We start from the raw sequence: 22,075 nt of genomic DNA on the forward strand, positions 1-22,075 counted from the left end.
AACATCTAGACACAACTACTGTTGACATTTCAGTTAACTTCCTGAAGTTGTTCTTCCATGCATAAAAGAATGAAAACATGAACCAGAGGGTGGAAAAAGATATTTGTAATATATATCTGGTAAAGGACCTGTATCCAGAAGATATAAAGGACTTCTACAGATTAACAAGAAAAAAAACAAAAAGCCCAGTTAAAAAATGGCCAGAGAGTATACAAATGGCCAATAAGCACACGAAAAGGTGCTCAACATCACTAGTCATCAGGAAAATGCATTAAAAAGCACACAGATATGCCACTACACCAGCAGAATAATTAAAAATTAATAATCAATATCAAATATTAGTAAGAATTTATAATAACTAAGTCTCTTACATTGCTGATTAAATGACATGTAATTTTTTATCATTAATCTACAATTACATGAAGAACATTATAAATTACATGTAATTTTTTACAACATCTTTGAAAAATATTTGTCAATATTTAATAAAGCTGAACATATGCTCAGTCTATAGCCCCTTTCTAGGAATATACCCAACAGAAATGCATGTAAATATGCATCAAAAGATATGTAGAAGAACACCCATAGCATTAGTATTTATAATAGCCCAAACCTGAAAACTAAGCAAACACTCAACTATAATAGAAGGAGTAAATATATTATGGAATACTGAAATGGAATGAAACAATATGGATTAATCTCATATGCTTAATGTTGAATGAAAGAAGCAATACACAAAACCTTTACACTGTATGACACTAGTTATAGGACGGTCAGAGCCAAGCAGAACCAATGGAATGCACCATCAAGCTCTCTCTTCAGGTCTTCTCAGGAAGTACCTCAACTCAGAGAGCGGCCTGGCCCAAGATTTATATTCCTAATCCTGGAGCTGGGGATAAAGGCCCTCAGCCTGACTTGGGACAACTCTGAAGGACCACCCCAGCTTCAGAACACAGTAATCTGAGTTTGCTTTCCTAGGATCCTAATCTTCAAAGTGAGACTGGTTGCCTTTGGGGAGGAAATGACTGGAAAAAGGCAGAAGAGAGTTTTCAGGTGTACCAGTGATGCTCTAGACCTTGATGGCAGATATATAGGAGGGTTTACTTGATAGAAATTCATTGACTTATAACACTAAATTTTATCTATTTTACTATATGTACACTTCAATGAGAAACAAGCTAATGAATATACTTGATGAATGTAGATGTCTGAATACTTCTCTAATTATTTCATTAAGATAAATTCCTAGGAATGGACTTGCTAGATCAAATATAGACATTTTAGATTTGGATGCCTATCGACAAACAGTCCTCCAGAAAATATGTACCAATTGATAACTCATTAACAGAGGATGGAAATATTCATTTCCCACACTGCTGCCAACAATTACCATCAATCATTCAAATCTACTTAATATTCTGTTCTTCTTCTTTAGAACTCATTATATACTGATGACTAGTTGACTGGCTGATTTTAAGTGGGGTCTGCTGTATTTCTCAAATTATACCACTTTATTGTGGAAAGTTGATAAAAGCTTAAATATTTATATTATAGAACCAATGAGAAAACATTATAAAGAAGCAAGTTTGAACTCAATATAAGATGTCCAAGGATTTGAGATATCCAGCTATGGAATGAACTGCATTCTAACTACTATCAACCTTACAGGCATTAGACAGGTTCAGGTAAAATCTAGATGACCCTTTTTCTGGGATTCTAGCTATGATATCTAGTTTCCATGATGAATCAAATTATCTATATTGTTTTTTTATTGTAGAATTTTAATATACCATGCTTAAAAATGTTTTCTTTATATACTTTTGTCTTAAATATCCATCTCTGCAACTTCAAGTACATATTTGATTCCCAGGTTATAAAAGGAGAGGCAGAATTATGATTAGCACACATAAGGTAGGGGGGTCCTGGGGAAGGCAGTGTAGCACTGAGAAGACAGGCAGTGACTCCACAGCATCTTACTACGCTGATGGACAGTGACTGCAATAGTGTGTCGGGGGACTTGATAATATGGATGAATGTTGTAACCACAGTGTTGCTCATGTGAAACCTTCATAAGATTGTATATCAATGATACCTTAATTTTTTTAAAAAAGGCCTTACAAAAAAAAGGGAGAGGCAGAAAAGAGGACAGAATAAAGGAAAGCATGGATTGCAATAGGGAAAAGCCCCAGTCTCTCTTTTAAATTCCGGACCAGTATTTCTAATTGCCTGTTGGTCATTTCTACCTCTCTGTCTTGCCAGTCCCTGAAACTCAGCAGCTCCTGGAGAAATCAGCTTTCCCATCCTGCCTGCCCCCTCCTTCATCAGACTCCTCTAGCATTCTAATTTTCTGATTCTAGGTCTTATTTCCATATTACTCCCTGAAGGAAAACTCTGTGGTCCTGTTCTTATCCTTGAGCCCTTTTTCTCTGTTCTCTCCCTATCTCCTGGCCTCCAATATCCTTTCATCCTTCAAACTTCCAAGTCACCACTTTGGGCCAGACTCCTCCTTGCCTCTCAGCCACCCTTGCACACACTGCCAACATGGTTTTGAGGCACGTGCAGTATTTTTAAAAAGCCTAGACTCGGGTCATGGTCTTGCCTCTGCTGAGTGGGTGCTAAGTGACTGCGGATGGGGGCACAGCTCCCTGTGCTGCAGTCTCTTTATTGGCAGGACAACCACAAGGGGCCCTCTTCCAAAGCCAACATGGTGTAACTGGCTCCTAGTCAGGCCCTCATGTCCCTTAAAACGCTCTGGTGACTTGCTACTAGATCCTAGACCTTAGCTTGGCATGCAAGGCCTTCTTTCTGCCTCCCGACCCTGAAAGGAAATGGAGAAAGAAAACCAGGTGAGACTGTTGAAATCTCTCCTTAGATTCTGAAACTCTTAGCATGTAGCTGCTTTTTGCTGGATTTCTCAGCCTTTCTCCTGAATTTAAGAATTGGAAAAACCTTGAAGGGAAATTGTATACAGAACATCAGGCTCACTGCCCTACTAGATTCCTCTTTCTCTGGAATTGTAAGCCTTCAGAAATTCGTGGCCCAAGTCTCTGAACTCCAATTTCTGTCTCCCCAGTCCAGTGAGATAGCTGCAAGGTAGAGCTCTGTCTCTAGTTCCCACAGTGTGAACTGGAGAATACCTGGGACTAAGCAAAGATTTCTTAGAACACTAATCATAATGGAAAAATTGGAAATAACCTCAATGTTCATCAATACAAGATTGGTTTAAATAAATTGCATTTTATACCTAAAGGGTATTATCCTAAGCAAAATAAGTCAGAGAAAGACAAATACCATATAATTTCACTTACATGTGGAATCCAAGAAACAAATGAAGTTAACAACCAAACAAAAAAACCTAGAAACAGATCCATAAATACAGAGACCAAACTGGTGGTTGCCAGAGCAGAGGGGACAGGATGGTAACTACACTTACTGTGGGCGGTATTTCATAATGTGTATAAAGGTTGAATCACTATGTTGCAAACCTGAATCTAATATATATGTTAACTATACTTCAATTAAAAAATATTAAAATACCCCCCCCCCAAATCTCAGTCTACATGTGATGATAGATCATGCAACCAATGAAAAGGAAAGTTAGGTCCAGATGTGTTGGTATGAAAACATATTCATGGTACACTGTGTTGCTAGCTGAAACTGGAGTGATCTAGTTTGTAAATTTAAAAAAATTTTAAAAATCTGTAAGTATATACACCAAACTATTCATGGTAATTATGTCAATGTATAGGATTACAAATGAATCTTCATTTTTTGTATCATTATAGGTTGTTTCCAATATCCAAGAATTACTTTTATAACTGGGGAAAATGGTAAAATAAAGTTGATACAATATTTCTTTATGAAAAAAATGACATTTGAGCTACAAGGCATATTTATCCTCTGGAATGTAAGCTTGATGAGAGCAGAGACTTTTTTTATAGGGGATTGTATAGAACAGTGCTGAGAACATAGCCACATAGAAAATCTCATATGATCATCACTGAGGTTATTTCCAATCTTTTCACAAAGTAGGAGTTTAGTAAATATCCATCGGATGAATGCAGATGCCCAAAAATAGTTAACATGTACTTTGACACAGGAATTGGTTTCCTGTATCTTGTTATCTCTAAAGGCATGTTACATATGGTATTATGGGAAATATTTTAAGGGGGATTGCTTGAATGTAGACATGTACCTTCCTCAAATAACATACATTCCTAAAATATGCTTTAAATATATTTATTTCTCTGCTAAGATCTCAAGTTCCTTAATATAATGGTCTGTTCTTTCTGTGCTCTGGATTGCTCCATTTCAATAATGATTGTTTCAGAATTCTGAGTGCCTAATAAGTATTAACTGAATAATTGCTCAATTATTTCATTATTTATTATCAATGATAATGATTATTATCAATAATTTATTTATCAGTGATAAAAATGATGACCTGGCATTTAAGGAGTACACTTCATTCCTGTTTTATTTTAGCAATATTAAATTTAGCAGAGAGTTAAATTTCAATCTAGCTAAGTGAAGATAGATGGAATTATGGTTCCTTTTACATTCCCTGAGTGCCATGTAATATAGAAGGATAGAAGAATAGTGAGTGATATTACAATCAAATTTTCAATAGGAACACAAAACTTACGTTTACCACTGAGGGCTTTTTGCTTTAAAAGGGAACACTGTTTACTGCATATTTTAAAAACAAGAAGATGGAAACACTTGACATGGACAGAAAAATGTTTAGCTGAAGAGAACTTAAAGGTAACCATTTTACATATCTCATACCTAGAAATGTTCAGTAATCTGCCCAGGAGAGGGAGCTCAGTGTCCTCAGGACTCAAGGTCCCACAGTGAACCAGCCGGAATGTATTTAGTAATAAACACTATTTGGCTTTAAATAATCAAAATATTTTAATTATTTCATATTTTTGTTCTGATATATATTTTAAATGCCATACAGCAAAAGATTTAAATTCTGTTGTACAAGTCTGAAATACACAAATGTTTCCTTGTTATTATTTTAACTGAAATTCACAATTATAAACTTATCCTTTTACCTACATATCTCTCCTGAATTATATGAATCTATTATCATATAGAAAAATATCCAGTATGAAGAAGGATCCTTTTGTGTAAATTAACGCATTAGTGAATTCCTAGAGAACCAAATGAGGATGGGTCAGGCCATGGCTTGTTGCACGTCGAGCATTGCTCTCGACTGTTCTGCTGAATGAAATGTAAACCAAGGCATTACCCTGAATTGGGAGGAAATGATGACACTTTGTATGACACAGTGAGAGCTTCTCCAGAAAGGCATAAAAACCAAAAATATATTTTAGTTGATTCCCAAGATAACACTTTGAGAAGGATACAGAACTAGGAAATAGAGGAAGTGACCAGGACAGTGAAGATGGGCTTGTTATTCTGAATGCTATCATTTTTTTCCCCCCATCCTACAGTATTTGTTTTCTAAATGATATTTGGGAAATTACTGAATTCTTCATATTAATTTTATACCTTTCCATATTATATAAACCTATTAATTCTAGTAATTATTTGGTATGATTTTCCCAAATTTTCTAGGTATAAAATGAAACAGTACCAATAAGATTTTTTTTCTTTCTTTTCAACATGTATAACCCACCTTTTATTTTCTTACTTCACTGGTATGTTTCAGCAAGCATGTGGAGGATGAGTGTAAGTAGGTATCATTTCCTGGCTTCTTAACATGTACAGATTATCTTTAGTAATTAGAGTTTATTATAAAAACCAACAGTAACTTTATATAGCAAGGAAGGGGAATTTCCCAATGTGCTATACAGTATCTTGAGTCCCTTAGTAGCATCCAACACAGGGCACTCTGACTGGGAAGAATTTTAAGTCAAGAATACTCTGAAGGCACTGACCTACCTTCAGTCCAGTACTGCAGAGTCGCTTTTGGCTTATAAACTAAGAGGTGGTCCTGTCAGTAGCGGCCAGGAGGGAAGGGGTGATTTTACTCACTGCCACAGCCTCCCCACATCCCCAGCTTTGCTGAGTTTTAAATGACATACAATAAACTGCACATAAAGTGTACTATTTCGTAATTTTTTTTTGGTATCATTAATGTACAATTACATGAGCAACATTATGGTTACTAGACTCCCCCTATTATCAAGTCCCCACCACATACCCCATTTCAGTCACTGTCCATCACTATTTTGTAAATTTTTATAAACCACTCCTAAACCATCACCACAATCAAAATTAATGACCATAACCATGATCCTCCAAAATTTCCTTATGCCCTTTTATATTTCTTCCTTTGTTCCTTCCCTTGTTCCCGGCCCCACCCACCTCCACTCCCAGGCAATCATTGATTTACTTTCTGTTCCTATAGATCAGTTCTTATTTTTTTAAGTTTTATAAATGGAATTATACTAGACTCTATTTTTTCTTTTTTTTGGAGGGAAATGTCTGGTTTCTTTTGATATTTGTCCATTAACGCACATATCAGTAGTTCATTTCTTTTTATTGCTGAGTAGTATTCCATTGTATGAATAAACCACAATTTGTTTATCCATTCATGTGTTGATGGATGTTTAGGTTGTTTCCAGTTTTTGGCTGTTATAAATAAAGCTGTTGTATTCATTCATGTTTAAGTCTTTCTGTGAACATATGCCTTCATTTCTCCTGGGGTAAGTTTATGATGAACTTTTAGAAAAACTGCCAAATTATTTTCCAAAGTGGTATAACTATTTTATATTCCCACTAGCTTTGCCTGAGGTTCCAGTTGCTCCACATTCTCTTCAACACTTGGTAAATTCAGTCTTTTTATTTACTATTTATTTACCTATCCTACTACATGGATACTGGTATATCATTGTGTTTTTGATTTGTATTTTTCTAATGCAGATTTCCTCAACCTTATTACTTTGACAATTTGCACCAAATAATTCTTTGTGTGGGGGCTGTCCTGTGCATTATGGGAGGCTTAGCTGCATCTCTGGGCTCTACTGACTAATTGCCAATAGTACTCTTCACCCTAGTTGTGACAATCACAACATTTCCAGACATTACTAAGTGTCTCTGGGGTTTAAGGGAAAAATTGTACCCAACTGAAAATGCTGCTCTAGTGACTAATGATCCTAAGCTTCATGTGCTCATTTGCCACTGATATATTTTCCTTGGTAAAGTCTTTTGAAATCTTTTGTCCATTTTTAAGTAGTTGTCTTTACAACAATACCACAGCATTTTGATTACTGTAGGTTTATAATAAATTTTGAAATTAGATATCCAAATCCTCCAACTTTGTTCTTTTTCAAATTTGCTATGTATATTAGATCTTTTGCATTTCTATGTAAATTTTAGAATTTTTTTGGTCAGTTCCTACAAAAACGCTTGCTGAGATTTTAACTGAGATTAGAGGAGAATTGATGTCTTGATAATATTGAACCTTCTAGTCCAATATTATGGTGGGTTACTTACACTTATTTAGGTTTTCTTTAATTTGTCTGTAGTATTTAACACTAAAAAGTCTTTAATTAAAATTTTTTAACAGGTCAAAAATATAAGTACTTATATTGTTTATGTCCTATAAATAGTAATGTCTTGAATTTAAATTACTTGTTGTTACTGCCTGTACAATTGACTTTTATATCAATACAAATGATTTTTAAATTGATTTTTATAACCTATATATTTGACTCTCACTTATTAGTTCCATTAGTTCTAGTAGCTTTAATTGTAGATTGTTTAGGATTTTCCAGATAGACAAATATGTCATCTGTGAATAAAGAGAGCTTTCCTTTTTTTTTTTCCAATCTGGTTGCTTTTTACTTTTGCCTTATTACACTAAGTAGGACTTTTTGTACCATGCTGGATATCGATGCTAGATTTTGTCGATTTTGTCGAATGTTTGTTCTGTTGAGATGATGCTATGTTTCCTTTCTGTGCTGTTAGCATGATGAATTACACTGATTGAATTTTAATTATTGAACTAATCTTGCATTCCTGGTATACACTCCAGTGGTCATGGCATATTAGTTTTTAATATATTGCTGGATTCAATTTGCTAAAGCTTATTTAGATTTTTAACATCTATGTCAGGGATATTGGTCTGTAGTATTCTCATATCTTTGTTTGGTTTTGGGATCAGGATAATGCTGGCCTCATAAACTGAATTGGGGAGAATTTCCCTACTCTTTGATTTCTGGAAGTGGTTGTATAGAAGTGGCATAATTTCTTAGTTAAATGTTTGGTTGAACTTGCCAGTGAAGCCATCTAGGCCTCATTAAGTATTAAACTACAAATTCAGTATCTTTGATAGATATATGACTATTCATGTTATCTATTTCTTATTGAAGTAGCTTTGATAGTTTATGTGTTTGAAGAAATTTGTGCATTTCATTTAAGTTGACAAATTTATTAGCATAAAATTGTCCACAACATTTTCTTACCTGTTTAATAGGATTGGTGATAGTCTCTCTCTATTCCTCTCTTTTATTATTTATTTTTTTGTATTGGCAATTTGGACCTTCTTTTTTATCTCCTGTTCATTATGGCTAGAAGTTTATCAATTTTATTGATTTTACTTTACTTTTTTCTTCTTTCAATACTGAAACTACTACCTTGGACTGTTGTACAAATTAGAGTTTGTGCATGTTAACTGGCATGTATATGTGTTGAGTCCCTGGCCTAGGTCCTACTTCATAGTACTCAATAAGTGATAGCAATCAACAGCTTCTTATGCCTATAATTACAGTAATTCCCTTATTTATATACCTTCATTAGACAGTTTGTTCCTCGAACGTAGACACCAACACCTTTGAATTCATTTCTGTGTCCTTATTCCTGTTCCCAAGCTACTAATCCTCAGCACAGTGCCTTGTACTTAGAAGGCTTTTTTTTTTCATCTCAATATTATTAAGTTGCCTAAGCTTATTTAATTTAAAATACATGGGGCAAAAATCTGAAAAGACACTTTACCAAAGAAGAGATACATGTCAAATAAACATATGTAAATATGCTCAATATTGGTAGGCACTAGGGAAAGGCAAATGGAAACACGGCACACACCACCGCACACCTATTAGAAGGGCTGAAGATCAGAACATGTAAATAACACATGCTGGCAAAGTGCTGCTAGTAAGTTGTTGGTGGGAAAGTAAAATGTTATAGCTACATTAAAAACAGTTTGGCTGTTTCTTACAAAGTGAAACATACAATTACCATGTGCCCCAGCCATCCTTTTCTTAGGTATTTACACAAGTGAACTGAAAACTTTTGTGTATGCACACAAAAACTGTGTGCAGATGTTTATAGATGGTTTATTAATAATAACCAAAAACTGGAAACAACTGTCTTCCAGTCAGTGAATGGATAAAAAAGTGTGCAGTCTCTATAGTGGAATACTACTCAGCAATAAAAAGAATGAACTATTGATTCACACAACAGTATCAGTGGATTTTAAATAGATACTGTTAAGTGAAAGAAGGCAGAACTATGAGACTACATTTTGTATGATTCCCCTTATATGACACTGGGAAAATACAAACTATAGGCACTGGTAAGTAGTTGCCAGGAGTTGTGGGGATTAACTACAAAAGGACAGAGCACTAGGGAATTTTTAAGGTGATGGAACTTTGTGTTACTAGGTTGGTAGACACATAACTCTATACATTTTTTTAAATCCACAGAACAATACACCAAAATCAGTGAATTTTATTGTATGAAAATAAAAAAGAGTCAGGATGTCAGAGATGGACTCAAAATGAAACGCAGAATTTTGGCAAATGACTCTCACTGCATTATGAATCAATTTAATTGCATCACATATGATGAACCACATTGAAGGGTTGGGTAAGAAAGTTGCTGACCTAAGTAGCTTTGGAAAACAGTTTTTGACTAGATATTATAAGGCTAAAAAAAGTTTTTGAAACACTGTACTCTAGTTGGTATATTTATTTCTCACAAGGGTATTAGTGAACAATTCTGAAAGTACTTGACATATACCCTGTGTTTAAACAAATAAGTAAATAGGTTGTAGACAATGTAAGTGAGGTTTCTCACTGATAGAGAAAAATTATAAATAAGCAAAGAGGGAATGCTAGAATGAATCCTGTGATGTTGGATTAGAGTTAGAGTTATCAGGATGAACTCTTATTTTGTTTTGTTTTGAATTATATAGTTAGATAGGTACAGAAATAAATATAGATATGTATGTATAAATGGGTTAGTTTATTTCCCACTCTGTCCACTGGTAGAGCCTAGAAGCAATGATATCCCCATTATAAGGAACACAATCAGTTGTTTTTATAGGTGCCATCCTCTGGGAAAAATAACCAGAGCTCCTTGGAGGAGGAGTTGATTCCAGTGTTGGGGCAGGAGATATTTAAGATGAGCCTAGAGCATCTTGTGATGCCAAAGCTCCTAAAAAATATAAATAGATAAATAAATAGGCATGTCAAAAAGACTTAAACAAAATGTGGTATATACATATACTGGAATATTAGCCTTTAAACAAAAGGTGGTATATACATACAATGAAATATTAGTTAGCTTTAAAAAGGAAACACTGACATATGCTGCAACCTGGACAAACCTTGAAGACACCATGCTAAGTTGAACTAAGCCAGACACAAAAAGATAAATACTGTATGATTCCATTTACATGAGGTACCTAGAGTAGTCAATGTCATAAAGAAAGTATAATAATGGCTTCCAGCGACTGGAAGGAGGGGAAGACAATGGTTAGCGTTTAATGTGTACATAGCTTCAGTTTGGGAAGATGAAGCAGTTCTATAGATAGATGGCTACAGAGTGATATGAATGTACTTAATGCTACTGAACTGTACACTTAAAAATGACTAAAATGGTAAATTTTATGTTGTATTTTTTTGCCACAATTAAAAATAACTAGTTTATGAAGCAACTAATATGAGGATTGGTTTTAGAAGATATTTAGGCAAAGTTCATGCCAAAACTAGCCTGTTTATATATTTAAAATTCTGAATTTAATAAATACTCAAATTCCACTGAAAAAAAAAAGATACAGAAGTCAATCTGAAAGAACACCCCATGGCAAAATAGAACAGTTTGAGAAAGAAAATAAATAATGATAAGACTGAATTGCAAATCAAAGAATAGAATAAATATCCATGAGTCAATATTGGCATAAATGATTGGATAAGTAAATAAATGGGAAGAGGGGAAAATGTTTCTGCACAAAAGAATTCCAATTAATAAATGTTGAATTAGGAAGACAGAAACCTCCATTAGAACATCACAATAATAACAGCTGCCAGCAAGAACCACCAATGAATGCTAAAATTAATGAATAATGGGTTAAGGGGAAACAGCATATTTGCATAGCATCAAAGTATCTCTTCCCAAACACTATTGATTATAAAGGAAAAGATAGTGACTTTACAGTGGAGAAACTTAGTAAACGCCACCTTTCTCAGGGGATCAAGATTAACATCACAGGTAATGGGATATATGATGTGTGTGCAACCTGATATGACCTGAGAAGGGACACCACCTCAGCAACATTCTTTCTCAAAATATATGGCCTCAATCTAACCATGAGAAAATATCAGTAAAGCTAAACTGAGGGTCATTCTACAAACTACCTGACCAATATCCTTTAAAAGTATCAAGGTCAAGAAAGACAAGGAAAGACCAAGGAGCTTTCACAGATTGGAGGACACTGAGACGACATAAATGTTATATGGAATCCTGGATTAGAGCTGGGGACAGAAAAAGGACGTTGGTAGAAAGACTGGTGAAATCCTAACAGGATCCATATTAGGATCCAAACAGCATTGTACTATGGTTATGTAGGATGTTAATGTTGGAGGAAGCGGGGTGAGGGATATAGGAGCTCTCTGTTCTATCTTTGCAACTTCTCTGTAAGTATAAAATTATTTCAAAATAAAAGTTAAAAAATATAGAGACAATACCAAGGAAAAGCAAGGATATGAACCAAAAACCCTGACAGTTGGGAGTATAAATTCTTGGAACCACCTTGGGAAACTGTTTGGTATTAACTAAAAAAAGTGAAAACCTACATATCCTATGATTTGGCAATTGTATTCCTAGGTATAAATGATAGAAATTCATATATATGTGCACTAAAAGATAAGTACAAGAATGTTCATAGCAGCATTATTCATAAGTGCCAAAGAATGTAAATAATCCAAATGTCCATCAACAGAAGAATGAAAAAAATAACCCAGTATCATTGTTTATCAGAAATGAAATGACTATACACAACAATTTTGAGTGAAATAAATCAAATACAAAAGATTACATATTGTTTGTTTCCACTTATGCAAAGTTCAAAAACAGGCAGAAACTAATCTGTGGGATTAGAAACGAGAGTGATGGTTACCTTTGGGGAAAAGGAAGGGATAATAACTTGTAAGGGTCACAAAGAGACCTTCTGGGGTGCTTATAAAGTTTAAATTCTTGCTATTGGTGGTGATTACAAAGAATTCTTATTTTATTTATTATAACTCATTGAATTTTAACCTTATGAATTTTGCAATTTTCTGTATGTCATATTCTAATAAAACATTTTAAAAATAAAAAAATAAGTACAGTTAAAGAAATTACAGAACTGAAATCTATGTTAAGTGCCTTCATTCGTAGTGGATAAATTTGGAAGGCTGGAAACCTGGAGGCCATTATGGAGACTGTTGCATTAAGACCTTAGAGTACTGTCTGTTGGGATGGATAAGATGAAACATATTAGAGAAATTTGGAGGAGATAAAATTGGCAAGATTTAGTGTTTGACTGAAGGTGGTTAAAGATATGGCCATACAACCAAGTTCTGCTACTGGAATTTAACCATAAGTAATATGTACAACTTCTGGTCATGCTCTTTAAAGGAAGGAACAGGCCCTTCTCTCCCATCCCCTTTCCGCCTTCCCAAGGACTGGAAAATGAACTTGATGAGAAGAGTTGGAGCAGCCATGTTGGAGTGTGAGATGGAAGCTTTATTTTGAAAATGACAAAACAGTGAGATTAGAAGTGCAAAAATCCCCTGGTCCCCAGCACCACCGAGCCACATATTTACCTAAACTATTACATGAAGGCGAAACATACTTTTATCTTGTTTAAACCAATCTTATATGGATGTTATATGCCAACTACTACAAATAATACATACCTTGAACAAGTCTCTTTAAGGAGCTCAGAACCCAGCATGGAAGGCAGTCATGACAACAGTATGTGGTAAGTGCCATGACAGAGAAGGTACTTGGTATATGAAGCCATTGAGGGGCAACAAGCCTATCTGGGGGGGACCTTATGTTTTACCTGGGACCTGAAGGAAAGGTGGAGGGTTATCTACTCACTTCTGCTTAAAAACCCCTTCTCTAGGCTTTAGCGACAACACCCTCCTGAGGTTCCCTTACTTCTATGACTGGTCCTTCCCAGTTCCTCCTCCTGTACCAACTGGTAAATGTTGGCCTTCTCAGGGCTTTCACAGTATATTCTCTCTGGATGGTCCCCTTCATTCCCATGATTGCAAACGGCACCTGAGTGCTGGTGACTGCCACATGCACACTCTCCGCTGGGCTTCGGGCTCATATACTCACTTGCTCAGCTTCACCTGCACATCTCAGTGCCATCCCCAAATTCCTATGCCAAAATGTGAACTCTCCTTCTTCCCTCCAACCTGCTCCTCCCACAGACTTCTCCTGCTCAGGAAAGATGATCAGAATCCACCCAGTTGCTTGAGCCAGAAACTTGTGAGTCATTCTTAACACCTCCTTTCCCTTGCCTCCCACACCCAATACATCACCAAGTGTGCTGATGTATTTCCAAAAACTCTCAAATCCATCTACTTCTCTTTATCACACCAGTGTGGTCCAAGCCACTATGAATCTCTCCTCTCACCAGTGGTTACTTTTAAATGAGTCTCACTTTCACTTTTGCCCTTTCTGTGCCATTCTCCACACAGAAGTCATAGCGACCTTAAAGACACAAATCAAATCTCCTCAACAACTCTCGATGGATCGCAATGAATGTAAGTTAAAACGTGTCACATGACACAGTTTTCTGCCTGGTGTAGCTCCTGCCTACTTCTCCAACCTTATGTCTTGACATTTCCCCTTAGGTCGCACCTATTCTGCTCCAATCACCAAAGCTTAGCTCTTTGCTGCCTCAAGGCTGTTCCTTCTGAGGAGAGAGATCTTTCTAGAGCTCTTCCCCGCCCCCCATCTGCTACTTATGCCTCAGGGCACAGTTCACTGTGACTTCTTCAAAGGGGCCTTCCCCAGCCTCCAACCTAAATTACGGTCCTTTATTTCTCTGTTGTATAGCACCTTGTTTTCTTCCTGAGGAAGACTGCTGGTTGACTCACCAACTCCATTCTCCCTTTCTTTTGTAGTAATAGAATTTAGCTGAGCATACAGTCACATAGCTAGAGATTCTTCCTCTGCTCCCAGATGAGGATACGAGATTGTTGTTAAGGGGATCTGAATGGATGTCATGTGTGCAAACACTAGGGCTTCCCTTTACGTCCCTAGGCTTATTCTCTTCCCATCCTGTGTGCTGGTAATGGCAAACCTGAAGAGGCCACCGAGGACCAGAGATGGAATCCATGTGCTGACTGGATGGTGGGGCCACACTATCAGCCTTGGACTGTCTACATGTAGACTATTATATGATCAAAAAAATTTTTAATTCTTTTTAACTGCTGGACTCTGAAATCTCTCTGTTCCAGTAACAGGGGCCTTAGCTGGGTTTTAAGTAGAGGAGTAAGGTCTACTGGTAGCACAACCAGGAGGCGCAACATGATGTGAATGGTGCCTATGGTCCTGTGCAATTCTGTGTGTCTGCAAAGAAGTAACATGGTCACATGTTTTTAAACATTACTTCAGTAGCAACAGGGAAAATTAATTGGGTGAGAGAACACATAGAGACAGAGAGAGGCCCTAGAAATGGTTGTCCTAAAGCAGAGCACAGATTAGATTAGCACAGGGCATGGATTAGCAGACCACAGATACAAAGAGGCAGATTCCAGAGGTACTTTGAATGGTGGATTCCAGAGGGCGTGGCATTTGACTGGGTGTGGTAGACAAACTCATTGCTTCCTAGAGATGCTCATGTCCCAATCCCAGGAACCTGTGAATATTTTACCTTACATGGCAAAAAGGACTTTGCAGATGTGATTAAGTTAAGGTGCTTGAAGGGAGGATTATTAGGGTGAGCCCAATTTAATCACAAGTGACCCTATAACAGGCAGGCAGCAGGGTCAGTCAGAAAATGCAATGAGATGACTGATGCAGAGGATAGAGTGACATGCTGTAGCCGAAGGAAGGGGCCATGAGCCAAGGAAGGTGAGTAGCCTCCAGGAACTGGGGAGGGCAAGGAAATGGATTCTTCTCTGAAGCTTATAGATGGAAGGCAGCTCTGTAGACAACTTGATTTTAGCCCAGTGAAACCCACTGTGGATATCAGGACTTGTAAGAATAAATCTGTGTTGTTTTAATCTGCTAGGTTTGTGGTAACTCAGTGTAGCAGCAATAAAAAACTAGTACATTGGGGCAGAGGGTGAAAGGAGCGTGAAGTGCAAGGGCTTTGTGAGACTGGGTGGATGACAGTTTGGAAACCCTGAAGAGCAAGTCAGGGAGGGGCAGAAGCGAATGAAGCGTCGATGTGGCCCTTGGCTGAGTTTTAGTGGGGCTGGAGTGCCTGTGACCCCCTACTGGACACTTGGCTATATGGACCTGGCCTCCAGGAGAGAAGGTGTCCCAGAGATAGGCATCGGGGGGCATCCTCAAATCTTCTGTGACCAAAGCCAAGGGAGTGGTGAGAGCAATTACAGAAGAAAGTCCCAGAACAAAACCCAAGTGGAGCATACAAAGGGGAGTGACCAGAGAGGAAGAGAAAACCCCAAGGCTTGTGGGTTGTGGAAGTCAGAGGAAAGAAGAGTATCAAGGAGGGCACATCAGTAGTGTCCAAAGTTGATGACAGATCGAGAGAGGAGAGAGAATGACACCATTTGCATAAAAATAAATCCCCCAACCCTGCAAATGTGAATATACATGTTTGTGAGTATTTACATTAGCAAGGAGGAAGTGCTGGTTAAGAGCAAGGACTCTGAAGCCAGACCACCTAGGTTCCAATCTGGGTTCTATCACTTAGTTGTGGTGTGACCTTGGTCAAGTTACTTCATATGCACAAGTTTCCTCATTTGTAAAATAGGATAATAACAGTACCTATTTATATGATTTTTGTGAGGATTAAATAAATATCTGGAACATGACCTGAACTGTGCTTGGCACAGGGTAAGTCCTATGTGTCAGCTGCTGTTACTATTATTATTACCTACTGTAACATGTTTACTTTGTTATTTAAAAATAATCAATTCTGCCAAAGAAAGTAAGAGAAACAAATGTTATAAGGAGGAGAAAGGAAATCAGAGTAGAAGCATGTAGTTTGTGAAATGAAGTAAGCAGTGCATATATGAACTGAACCTAGAGAGGAAGGGCTGGAAGGTATAATTATCCACCAAATATTCTTGGTACAGTAAATACTCATGAAGCACACAAGACATTCGGTATTCAGGAAGGCTTAAAATGACAACACCAGGTGACACCTACACAGCCTCCATTTGTTCTTCGCCTGAGAAATGCAAATAAAATCCATAGCTTCTTATCAGGCTCACTGGTGAGCTAGAACTATGGCCAACATACTTGCTCCTGTGTCTCTCAACAGAGAAGGCACCAGGCATCTTCAGTCGGCCGAGTCCCTCGCCTCACCTCAGCTCTGGTCCTGGTAACCACAGCATCAGCACAGGAAAGGTGTGGTGATGCAGGATTGGGAGAGCATGGCAGGAGGGAGAGGAAGAGAGAAAGAGGGAGGCACAGGTTCCATGCATTCTTCATAAACTATACTGCCTGTTTGTACCCTAGCCTAGGTGTGCTAATCTACTCTTTCTCCCGGCTTCTAACTCTGCATTTTAAATTGACTCAATAAGCCATGTAATTTCAATATCTTAATTGTGTTTGAGCCTTTCTGTGCAATGGCCTCTGGGGTAGCCTGCCTGGCAGTACACCTGGAAGCTAATTCCCCACACCACACCCACTAGTTACCTCAGTGCTAGGGAGATGTGGGAGGAGTGGCAGGGAACTTTATGCATGTTTGCATCTTCTCCTTAGTTACACTGAAAAGGGAAGGTGGCTGCCAGGAAAAAATGCCTGCCCGAACAAGGCCAAGCAAAACATTTTCTGCCATGCTGACAGAAACATCAGTTTTAATCTCTAGGATGCTTGGGCTTCACTGTTCAAAGTGGAACTGCCTTTGAGCAGCTGTAGGTCAAGAATGATGCACCCCCTCCTCCCTAGTTCTTGAGCTCCAAGTCAGACCTGAAGTCTGTTCACTTTCTTCCTTTCCTTTTTCTTTCTTTTTTAAAAGGTAGCTTCTTTAATAGCTGGGTTAGAAGAACGAAAATTCTGACAGTTACACGTAGGTGCTTTATGAGCTGTTCAGTTCCAGATAAGGCAGTAGGAAGCTGTGCAAAGGCCACACCAGATTAAAATCTGTCATTCTCTGGGTGGGACCACCTTGATCTCTTTCATTTGAAACCAGCACTCATTGCCTTTAGTTGTTTTGGTTTTATGCATCCGTATTGCAAGTGGATTTATCAGGAGGCTAAGACAGCTTATGCTTCAGGGACCCTTCCTAGACTCTAGAAGGGCCCTACCAACTTAGTATTTGTAATTTTGTTTTCTTCTTCCTAAAGAGGGACCTCAAATCTTAAAGCTTCATGGCCTATACAATTCTCAGAGTAAGATTTAGTGGTTAAGAGCTTAAACCCTGGGGATAAAAAACTTCTCTTCTTTTTACTATGTAGTAATTTTGTATAGGTCGCATTAAATTTCAGCCTCGATTTCCTCAGTTACAAAGTGGGCAAATATTGCCTTTAGAATTACGGCAGGCTTAAATGGTACTTAAGCAGTGCTTCAAAAAGAAATGTTCATAAATGTTAGTTGCCATTATTATTGTTGTCATTACCAGAACAAAACCGTAAGCTCCATGAGAACAGGATCTGGCACTTCCAGAGCCCACCAGAGGCACACAAAAATAACTGCTCCCACGCTCCATGCTCCCACGCTATCTGCGCGTCTAAGCAGAAATACAACTTTACGTTCTTAGTGCGACACACATGACTACCTCTTCAGCAAGGTACCAGATGCTCAATAGCACCCTCCCAATTTGAAAGGGCGCGTTAGTGTCTCCGTATCCCTCCCTAGCGGGTCCCGAAATCTGTTATTTGCCTCCGGTCCCCCCGCCCGGGTCAACTGAGGACAATCTGCTAAGTCCGGGATTAGAGACCCAGAGATAACGCATTTATAGCTTTAGCATTGTGCTTGCGCTTAATAAGCGCTCAAGAAAGGAAGGCTATTATTGTTGTTACTATCATTATTATTATTACAATTCCCACCAGGGCGGCCATCTACTTCCCTCCTCCTCGCCCGGGAGGTAGGCCTGCATCCTATGTCTGGGCGGTGGGGTGGGGGGGATGAGGATGGGGTCAGGACCTCGGCGTCTGCTTTCTCCTCCTCTGCCTCGTCCCCAGCAGGGCTGGTCCGGGGCTCCCCTGGGGCCGCCAGGGCGGGCGGGAGGCCGGGAGGAGCGGCCGCCGACGCATCCGCCGCCGCCGCAGCAGGAGGCGGAGCGCTGCACCTGGCGCCGGGTGCTCGGCGCTCTGCCCTGAAACGGGTCCAGCCGGTAGCGAGCTGCGGAGGCCCCGGCCTGGGGGGAGGAGGAGGAGGAGAAGGAGGGCAGGTCGCGCCGGCGGGGGCGCAGGGCTTGCCCCACCCGGCTCGCATCCATCCGCCGCGCCCCGCCCCGCCCGCCGCAGCCCGCGAGGAGCGAGGGCCGCCCGAGATGGTGCGCGACGCCTGGACTGCCGCCGCCCCGCGCCGGGGGGAGATGGCCTCCCGCGCCCCGCGCAGCTGAGCGCCGCCGCAGCCCGCAGCAGGTGAGCCGGGGCCCGGCGCGCAGGGAGGGGGAGCGCTCGGCGGGGACGGTCGGGCCACCCCACCCTGGCCTCCTCCGCAGGGGACCGGCTGCGCCGGGCCAGGGAGCCCCCTTCCGGCGCGCACACCTGCTGTCGGGGAACGGGGGCTTCAGAGCATCGGCCCAAAGGGAGGGCGTGTGTGGGTGTCTCCGCCCCCAGCCTCGGGCGCCCTCCTCCCTGTCGCCCCCCTTCTTCTCGGCTTCTGTGTCGACTGTCATCTTTGTGGGGCGCTGGGAAGAGACTGTAGCTGACACCCCTGGCGCGCCCGGCGCGGGCAGCACTTCCGCAAACGTTTCTGGAGTAGGGAAAACAAAGGCGCTGCCCTAGGGAGCCCTCGCCCGGCGCGGGCAGCAGCCAGGGGTGGGCAAGGCGGGGGTGGGAGGGTTAGAGTTGGGCCCGCGCCCTCTCTGCCCAGCTCCACTGCTGCCCTGTCATAAACATCCCCTGGAGGAGGGGAAGGCGAGAACCTCGGGACAGCTCCAGTGACAAGGACTTGGCCACTTAAATGGCAAGAGGAGGAAATTGACAGCGTCTGATTCCCCAGGTGAAAATACGAAAAACAAAACCAACTTCCCCCAGTCCCCTGCCCCGCCCGCCTTCAGCCTTCCTAGGAGAAATTCCCCATCTTGTACTTTAACTTGTCCCTAGAGCTCTTTTGAGACAATAATTGAGTTACTGGCCCTCCTAGGTCCCATATATTCCCTACACAGCCCCCTGTAAGTTTAGACAGGGTGGTGAAAAATTCCAAATGCAACTTCCTCCCTCATTTGTTACATCTCTCCACATGGACAGACAGGTGGATTGCTTACCCTTAAATGACAGTTCATGGTGCATTTTGCCTCTCCCCCACACAGTCACAACCATAAACATTTCCTTTCACCCAAAAATATTTAATAAATATCTTACAGAGCTCCTGGAACAGATAAAACCTTGCCTATTAGTCACAGGAAACAACCTTAAAGAGTTGAGGTTCTAATTCCAACTGGTATTTAAATAATTGTCACATTTCCTGAGCCTCACATGTAAAAGGAGGTGGTTGGATAGTACAGTGGCCTAGTTTCCCCTAATTGTTCTAGAAGTTTAGGATTTTTATGGAAATCTAACCTCTTCAATATATGTGAATGTAAAGGGTGGGTGGACGTACAGTTGACTGAGAACATGTGATGAAAGCAGACGTGTATTTATTAGATCCCTGGTATCTGCAGACCATCCCTTCCCCAAACCATGGGGAAGTAGCCAGCTAAAGGTGGATGTGTCATTGACGGCCTTGTGAAGTGAAAGGACAGGATAGGAGGCCTCTTCACTGGGAAGGTCAGCTTGTGGTACTTTTAAGCTGCTGATCCTTAACAGACATGGAAGATATTTTCAGTTATTTCATGGTAGTCAGATGGCTTGTGTTTATGACAAGTGGTAAATAAGGTGTAGGTTGCATAGGATGAGCCTTGGGACATTGCTACTGAGCCCAATGCAAGACACTCTGTGGGAGCAGGAGGAGAGCGGATGGTATTTCAGTAACTCATTAAGCTACTAGGCACGTTTGCAGTAATTTATTTCTAAAGCATGTGCTGCATCTATACAAATAAAGTAAACATAAAAACATGAAGGCAAACCAAAACACAAATATACACAAAACAGCAACGTTTGCAGGTGTTTGGTGGTGTGAAGTACTGGATCACCAAGTCTACCATACATAGTTTCTGCATTAACAGTAATAAGGCATTTTTTGAGCACTTACTATATTCAAGACACCATCTTAAACACTTACTTCCTAAATCTCTGTAGGGTAAGTCTTTTCCCCAGTTCTGTGGATAATGAAAAGGAAGCTCAGAAGGGCTAAGAACTTACACAAACCACATAATTAGTAAAAGGTGAAGCAAGATTTGACCCCTGTGTCTCTTGCTCCAAAGCCCCGGAAATCTCCACACAATGTTCCTCCCTATTCTGAGCCCATTAAGCCTCACCACCTACACTGGTTCCTCTCTTTGTTTCTTGCCTTTGATGATTAACTTCCTACCAGTGTGCATATATTACATATGTTATCATTATCTATGTAAAATAATCTATATATTGTGCACATGTATTAATGCTTATATATTTATCCATTTGTTCTCACCAGATGTGTCATTTTTTAGGTTGAAGGTTGAGTGCAAAAACTAGGAGAACCGAAGATATATTTAGTACTAGGCTGACAGGTTTTTTGTTAGACTTCTTTTGATATTCAGCAAATCTTGATGTAGTAATCTCACTGTAGGAAAAGGGAGGAATGCAGTAAATGTAAATGTGTCTGTTTAGCTGCTCTGGTACATGGGTCTGGGGAAAAATCAGGAGATAGGAAGTAAAAAAAGGAAATGGCACAAGAGACTTGCATTCATATACTTCAGTCTGCATGCGCATTCGTCTACCTTGTCTCCAAACTGTTGACAGTGGCTACCTGAGTGAAGTGGGGTGGGCTGAAGAGATGACGGTCCTTTTCCTTTATAACGTTATGTTTGGGCTTTTAAAAAATTGCAACAAACGTGTTCTTTTATTACATAAACTAAAAAGGGGAATGAAAAGCATAGATTTGATCCACTTGATAAAAATCCAAAATAAGAAAGAAATTGAATGTGACTGAACTCTCTAATGTCAGAGAACTGAAAGGAGACTTGGGACCAAACAGAAAGGTGGGGTTCCAGGGATTGCAGAAGTAGGAGCAGAGGCTGATGGTCTTGATGGCTGGGTCTGGCCTTTTCTAGTAGCATAGCATGTTCTGCAGCACCCCATTTTTCCTCAGTAAGAATACTTTGGCACACACCCCAGTTTATATGCTAAGCTAGAGGAGTAAGAATGCCTTCCTGGTCTTGCTGGTTAGTGGAGGCTGTCTTTGGAAGTACGACTGTTTTTTACAAGGAAGGTAGGAGTAGGAGAAGTTAATTTACCTGCTGTGTCATCCTGGATGACTTCAGGTGTAATTATTTTTAGTAACAATTTGAGGAACAGCAGATTATTATGAAGTTAATCTAGTCTGATACAGATATGGTATATATTTATTATATACAATTCTGCTCATTGTT

At 39.7% G+C, this 22,075-nt stretch overlaps 1 protein-coding gene across 6 annotated transcripts in view; it reads left to right on the forward strand.

Annotated features, from left to right (window-relative positions):
• Positions 1-18,744: 18,744 nt before the first annotated feature.
• MFSD6 (major facilitator superfamily domain containing 6) overlaps positions 18,745-22,075 on the forward strand; it is a 103,067-nt gene continuing 99,736 nt past the window's right edge. For 5 of the 6 annotated variants that reach the window (XM_073218389.1, XM_073218385.1, XM_073218388.1 and 2 more), the window contains exon 1: positions 18,745-18,983. The gene's annotated coding sequence lies outside the window, so the exon portion shown is untranslated. Of the gene's footprint in view, positions 18,984-19,447; positions 19,567-22,075 lie in introns of those variants that run through there. The other variant, XM_073218387.1, reaches the window with a different exon arrangement.

The sequence above is a fragment of the Manis javanica genome, chromosome 12, assembly GCF_040802235.1.
Source record: "Manis javanica isolate MJ-LG chromosome 12, MJ_LKY, whole genome shotgun sequence".
Taxonomy (NCBI): domain Eukaryota; kingdom Metazoa; phylum Chordata; class Mammalia; order Pholidota; family Manidae; genus Manis; species Manis javanica.